This window comes from Zingiber officinale, chromosome 1A (genome assembly GCF_018446385.1).
Source record: "Zingiber officinale cultivar Zhangliang chromosome 1A, Zo_v1.1, whole genome shotgun sequence".
In the NCBI taxonomy this organism is placed as follows: domain Eukaryota; kingdom Viridiplantae; phylum Streptophyta; class Magnoliopsida; order Zingiberales; family Zingiberaceae; genus Zingiber; species Zingiber officinale.
The window spans coordinates 43,197,549-43,203,719 of NC_055987.1; positions in this window are offsets into that span (position 1 = coordinate 43,197,549).

The window sequence follows — 6,171 nt, forward strand, 5'->3', positions numbered from 1 at the left end:
GATCAGATCGCCAATCGATCCGATGATCGATCCCGATCCATTGATCGACAGACTTCTTGGATCGATCGGTGATCGATCCAGCGAGCTTCTGCTCATGAGTCAATTGCCCATCGATCCTTCGATCGATTGAAACTCGAATCGATCACCGTGATCGATTCGAGTTTCGATTCGTGCCAAAGGCCTCGATTTCAAGACTTGTTCGTGCAAAGTTACTTATAACTATTCTAAACCAAATACAAAACATTCTAACATCATAAAATAGTGTTCTAACATGATAGAATGCATGATTAACTAGTTCATAACATTTAACTTACTAAGGTGCAAAATAACCAAAACGCTAAAAAGTTCTAATGCTTAAACAAGCTTGCTGAAATTCTCTAAGATCTTTATTCCAAGTTCCATCCACACACATCTTCATCGCATTGCCCTCCAGCCTCCGCTAGTCCATCTTTCCTTTACCTTTATCTGCAGTATAAGGAAAAGTATCTGTAAGCTTTCGCTTAGTAAGAAACCATCTACCTCACAAAAACATGCATTCGATGCAATATGCTTTTAAAACATGCTATTTGAAACATGTACTGATTGAACTAAAACATGGCATGCTATCATACAATACATAGCAATCAAAAGCTAGTCATGGCATACTATCAGCTAAAGCATGTGTAACAAAAACTGAACATAGAGCTATCATACATAATCATAGGAAAGAGCTGAGCTGAAACATGAACTAAGCTAAACTAACTAAGCTAGTACTGAATTTAACTGTATACACAACTGATTTGTGAGAGTTTAAAAGCTATACATATAATAGATGAAAATATATAATCATGCTGCTAATGGGCCCGACAACTGTACGTGCTATGCGCGCATCCCTAGCTAGACCCGGGTTTGAAAGTCCCGAATTTAGTAGGGCTACTAGGTTATCTGAACCTAGGGACGACTGTGGGAGTCCAACCCAATGGATATCTAATCCAGTACAGTGCCACTGAGAAAGTACAATACTGAACATAAGCTAATAAATTCTTGTCTTGCTTTTGCTAGGTTGTCTAAACCTAGAACTAGGTTATCTAAACCTAGAGGCGACTGTGGGAGCCCACCCATTGGACATCTAGTGCCATAAAAGCTGGAGCAAGACTAAATAAGCTATAAAAAAAATGCTTCTATTGCATTTATCTAAGTTACTAAAATGCCCAAGTTTCATTTTTCTGTGCTAACTATTTAATCGAACACTTGGTATGCGCTAATTCGCATCCTTTGTGTCAATGGTCTACGTATTACTAAACTAAGACATGAAATTCACACGAAAGCTACTTATACTGCAGGTGAGGGGTTTTTTACTTCCTGTTCGGAGTTTCTTACGATTCTAATCGCTAGATTTCCTGTGGAGATGATCCTTTTGACGATCTTCTCGCGTCTACGCGTTCCTCTCGCGGAGGGGAGCGTCCTCGTGTCGAAGTCGTCACCGAAAAGTGCCCTTGAAGCCCTAGGAGGGGAACCCTAGCCCTGCTTGTGGTTGGCGCCGAGAGATGAGGAAGAAGGAAGGTTCAGCAGTGAGGGTTTGAGGAGAGGAAAAATCACGATCCAAATAACTCTTCACTTAATTATTTCCTATTTATATTAAGTGGTAATTTCCGCCCAAATCTAACATAAATATTATTGTCTCCCTTTCCTTTCAGCACGGCCCTGCTGGGTTCACTTGGTTACCATGGTTTACCATAAGTCATAGGACCGAATAGGTCTCGGGTTCAATTCCCGCGTAGGCTATTTTACGGTTCTATTTGTTTTTGCTACTTTCGTTACTCTAAAAATTCTATAAAAATATCCTAAAATTCCAGAAAAATCATAGAATATTTCTAAAATAATTTTAAGAATTTTCAGGCGTTACAATCCCCCATACCTTATAAAAAGTTCGTCCTCGAACTTAGAATAACTCTGGGTACTTCTGTCTCATGCTAGCTTCCGTCTCCCAAGTTGCCTCTTCTGCTGTGTGACTGTGCCAAATAATTTTGACTAATGGTACTTCCTTGTTCCGCAATTTCTTAACTACTCGATCTATTATCTGAATAGGCCGACTGTCATAGCTGAGGTCTTCGCGGATTTGTATCGACTGGGGCTCAATCACCTGGGTGGCATCTAGGATATGCTTCTTCAGCATAGAGACATGAAATACATTGTGGACGGCTGACATTTCCTGGGGTAGCTCTAGCTCATATGCTACCTTGCCAACTCTTCTACTGATAAGGTATGGTCCCACATATCGGGACTTAATTTGCCCTTCTTCCCAAAACGCATTACTCCCTTCATAGGAGCTACTCTGAGGAACACTATATCCCCAACTGAAAACTCTAAAGGTCTGCGCCGTGTATCAGCATAGCTTTTCTGGCGGCTCTGAGCTGTCTCTATCCTCTGGCGGATCTGCTTTATAGCTGCTGTGGTATCTGCTACTAGATCTATCTGAAGTTCTAGTTCTTTCTGTCACCACTCTCATACCAGCAGATTGGAGATCTACACCTCCGCCCATAGAGAGCCTCATAAGGTGCCATGCCGATGGTGGCCTGATAGCTGTTGTTTTATGTGAATTCTGCTAAGCTCAGATATTTGCACCAACTTCCTTTGAAATCTAGGGTGCATGCTCGGAGCATATCTTCGAGTACCTGATTTACCCGCTCCGTCTGTCTATCTGTCTGAGGATGGAAGGCTGTGCTGAACTTTAACTTCGTGCCCAACGCTGTCTGTACACACTCCCAGAAGTGTGATGTGAATCTGCTATCTCTATCTGATATAATGGTTCGTGGGACTCCATGTAGTCTAACGATCTCCTTGAGATACAACTGAGCTAGTTGTTCCATGGAGTAGGATATCCTGATAGCTAAGAAGTGGGCTGATTTAGTCAATCTGTCGACTACTACCCAGATGGTATCAAAACCATTCGTGGTTCTGGGTAATCCCACTATGAAATCCATAGAAATATCTTCCCACTTCCATTCTGGAATCTGAATGGGCTGTAAAACTCCTCCTGGTCTCTGATGTTCTGCCTTAACCCTCTGACAGGTTAGGCAGGTGCTGACATATCGAGCGATGTCCCTCTTCATCCCAGGCCACCAAAAACGTTTCTTCAAGTCCTGGTACATCTTGGTGGAGTCGGGATGCATCGCATAAGGAGTCTTGTGAGCCTCATCTAGGATTTTCCTCTGTTGTTCCCCCTGATCTGGAATGCACAATCTATCGCCAAAGTACAACACCCCGCTAGCGGACACTCTGAATTCTCCACTTTCTAATTTTGCTAATCCTTGCTTGATTTTCTGAATTTCAGGATCCTGCTCCTGAGCTGTCTGGATGTCACCCAGAAAGGTAGACTCTAATGTCATAGTAGAGAGTCGTCCGACTATGAGTTTGAGACCGAAATCTATGATCTCCTTCTGTAGGGGTGGTGACATGGCTGCTAGAGATGATAGGGCAGCACTGGACTTTCTGCTAAGGGCGTCTGCTACCCTATTGGCTTTCCCTGGGTGGTAGAGGATGTCTATATCGTAGTCTTTGACCAGCTCTAGCCATCTGCGCTGTCGCATATTCAGATCCTTCTGAGTGAAGAAGTACTTCAGACTCTGATGATCTGTATACACTCTGCACTGAGCTCCATATAAGTAATGTCTCCAAATTTTGAGAGCGAACACCACTGCTACAAGCTCAAGGTCATGAGTGGGGTAATTCCTCTCATAATCCTTGAGTTGTCTGGAGGCGTAGGCGATCACCTTGCCATTTTGCATCAGCACTGCTCCTAATCCCAATTTAGAGGCATCACTATATATATAAGTTTGTGTTTTTTGGTAGAGTCGAATAGGTGCACTGTCAATCTCTTTTCACCGAAACTGCTTCTCCGTCCATCGAAACTTTCTGTTCTTTCTGATAAGAGCTGTCAGTGGGGAGGCTATCCTGGAGAAGTCCTCTACGAATTTCCGGTAATAACCTGCTAATCCCAGAAAGCTTCTGATCTCACTAGCGTTCTTGGGTCTTTTCCAGTTACTCACAGCTTCTATTTTACTGGGGTCTACCATGATACCATCCTTTGAGATGATGTAACCCAGGAAGGACACCTGATCTAACCAGAATTCACATTTCGTGAACTTGGCATACAGCTGGTTCTGCTGAAGGGTCTGCAATACTATTTCCAGGTGCTCTGCGTGTTCTTCCTGAGTTCCTGAATAGATAAGAATGTGATCGATGAACACGATAACGAACTTATCTAAGTATTCTCTGAATACCCTGTTCATGAGGTCCATGAAAGTAGCTGGAGCATTTGTCACACCAAAGGGCATGACTACGAACTCGTAATGTCCATATCTAGTCCTGAATGCTGTCTTGGGTATATCCCTTTCTTTAACTTTCACCTGATGATAACCTGACCTGAGGTCTATCTTAGAGAACACTGTTGCTCCCTTTAGCTAATCGAACAGGTCATCTATTCTGGGAAGAGGATACCTGTTCTTGATCGTAACTTGATTCAGTGCCCGGTAATCTATACACAGGCGCATGCTCCCGTCCTTCTTCTTCACGAACAATACAGGCGCTCCCCACGGTGAGTAACTAGGGCGTATGAAGCCTTTGTCAAGCAGCTCCTGTAGTTTCTCATGAAGTTCCTTCAGTTCTGCTGGAGTCATGCGGTATGGTACTTTGGAAATAGGATTGGTATCGGGGATGAGCTCTATTTCGAATTCAATCTCCCTGTCTGGTGCTAAGCCTGCTAACTCTTCAGGGAAGACTGCTGGGTAGTCACATACGACTCGGACCTCTGCTAGTTGTTGGTCCTTGTCCTGTCTGGTATTGACCACGTGCGCTAAAAATCCCGTACATCCTGAATCCATTAATTTTTGTGCCTTCATAGCTGAGAGAAACTTCTTGGCCCTTCTCTTGGGTTCTCCGATGAACTCAAACTGTGCTCCTGCTTTAGGTTGGAATACGACTTTCTGCTTACGGCACTCGATGGAGGCACTGTATCTGATTAAGAAGTCCATTCCAAATATGACATCGTAGTCAGTCACATTTAGCACTATCAGATCACAAAAGAATTCTCTGTCTGCTATAATGACTGGCACTGCTCTAAGCCAGTGCGTGGATGCCATAATTTCTCCTGAAGGTAACGTCGTCAGAAACTGACTACTGAGTACCTCTGGAGGTATTGCTAACTTCTCAGTAAATGCCCTAGATATATATGAATGGGTTGCCCCAGTATCGAATAAGACAGTTGTACTTTGCTGTAAAATACTAATCTGACCTGTAACAACTGTCGAGGTATTTGCTACGTCCTCTCTGGTCAGTGAGTAGATCCGTGCATTCGTCATAGCTGAGGGGCTTCTAGTATGCCCTGGCTGATGTGTGGACCATCTAAGGCGGCCTGCATCTGATGCAACTGTGCTGGCTTGGCTTCGTACTGATCGGCTGTGGTGGAGGAAAGCTAGTCTTGTTTGGACACTGCTTGGCCATATGCCCTTCCTGTCCGCATTCAAAGCATCTCGTGTGCCCTTACGACAAACTCCAGGATGGAATTTCCCACAAGTAGCACATTTTGGATAGCTGGGTTGTTTACTAGCCGGTCCTCCTTTTGGGTAACTCCCTGGTTTACGTTTGTTGCTGGTGTTCCCTTTCCAGTTAGAGCCATGGGAGCTGTGACCCTGCTGTTTCTGAGTACCTGAGCCTCCTTGACCTTTAGATTCTGAGAGGACTTGTTTCTGCTGCTTGATATTATTCTAGTAGTGCTCGGTGGTCAGAGCACTGCTGACTAGTTCTTCGGTGGTTTGCGGCCTGTGAACGCCGCCAGCCACGTTCACTGCTATTTCCGGCCTCAGCATCTTGAGCATCAACTGGACTCGTTCCTCTTCTGTGCTGACTAGTTCAGGGCATAGACGAGCCAATCTGTTGAATTTCTTCACGGCCTCTTCCACTGAAAGGTTGCCCTAACGAAATTCCGTGAACTCGTCGTAGTGGCGGTTTGTGATCCGCATGTGAAAGAACTCCTCAAGAATTCTTTCTCGAAGTCTGCCCATGTCATCTGGTTTACTGGGCGCTTCGCTCTGATTCTCTCCCACCACATATGTGCATCTCCTGTCAAACAGAAGGAGGCGCACTTCACCTTCTCGGTTTCTGTCCAGTCCAGAAGCTCCATCGTACTTTCCA